The following is a 1108-nucleotide window of genomic DNA, read 5'->3' as shown; positions in this document are numbered from 1 at the left end:
TTGGTTACCAGTCTGAGGTTACCAGTCTGTCTGTAGTTCCCTGTCTGTGTTTACCAGTCTATCTGTGGCTGCCTGTGTGAGGGTTTTTTTTTATTTTTTTTTTTTTTTTACAATTAACCATGTAATTGGCACTACAAATAAATTAAAACTATAAGCAGAATACTGAAAATATTTGTGTGGATGCGCTAAAGAGGCCATATTTGTGTGACTGCTGGTAGAGGGTTTCTGCCTGAAACGTCATTCAAAATCAAAACTATTTACAGATTAATATATCATACACATATCATCTTATACAAAGATACAAGGAGAGGAGTAGATTATTTTCTTTATTTAAACAAAAAATATATAAAATATTATATAATATAATAAAAATGTATGCCTTATTTAAACTATATAAATATTGCTTTAAAATTAATCAGGCCATTGGCACTACAATTAAATAAAACAACAAGCAGATACAGAAAGGATTTCAATTCAATGTTAATGTTATAACTAAAGAGGCCATATTTGTCTGACTGCTGAATGTAGAATTTAAAACTTCCTTTATGAACAAATCCATGCCTTCATTGAACTATAAAAAATCAGTCTCCTTCTTCCATGGGCTCATCTTCATCATCTGCAAAGTACTGGAGAAAAAAAAGTAAATAAAAACTGCATATAAGGATGTGAATTTAATTGATTTTTAGTGTAGACTATACATTACGTTGTCATCTTCCTCAGGTAATTCAGGAGGAGGAGGATGAGGAGGAGGCACAGGCAGGTGGTGTTCCTCAACAGAGGTGACCAGAGGTCACTTTCCTGCAAAATGGCACAATACAACAGTTGTTAAACCTGACTGATGCATCACAATTCACAAATATACAATAAACAATACACTGAGATTCCCCCAACTCCAAAATTCCAGCCAGTGATATAGCATTCACTGCCCTGTTTGACGTAATTCCACACTGATATTTCAATGCACACTATTCATTGAAATATCAGTATGGAATTATTCAAACAACAATGCTGAGAGCTATATAATTAGGTTGAATGACAATTTTGTAACATATGAATCCTGGCGTGGTTGCTGTGCTGAAACTGTAAAGGAAAAGTGTAAAAGCTACTT

The 1108-nt window shown here is 33.5% G+C and overlaps 1 long non-coding RNA gene across 1 annotated transcript; it reads right to left on the bottom strand.

Moving 5' to 3' along the window:
• Window positions 1-456: 456 nt before the first annotated feature.
• On the bottom strand, window positions 457-792 carry LOC119887900. The gene is made up of 2 exons (XR_005441824.1): window positions 704-792; window positions 457-626 (listed from the first exon to the last, which is right to left on the bottom strand). It is a non-coding gene; the product is annotated as an uncharacterized LOC119887900 (long non-coding RNA).
• Between the last annotated feature and the right edge of the window lie 316 nt (window positions 793-1108).

The sequence above is a fragment of the Micropterus salmoides genome, unplaced genomic scaffold (genome assembly GCF_014851395.1).
Source record: "Micropterus salmoides isolate LMB-PRFRI ecotype aquatic unplaced genomic scaffold, ASM1485139v1 Ms_hic_scaffold_4459, whole genome shotgun sequence".
Taxonomy (NCBI): Eukaryota; Metazoa; Chordata; class Actinopteri; order Centrarchiformes; family Centrarchidae; genus Micropterus; species Micropterus salmoides.
Note: the sequence above shows the minus strand (reverse complement) of the source record. Positions and strands in the feature narration are given on the sequence as shown.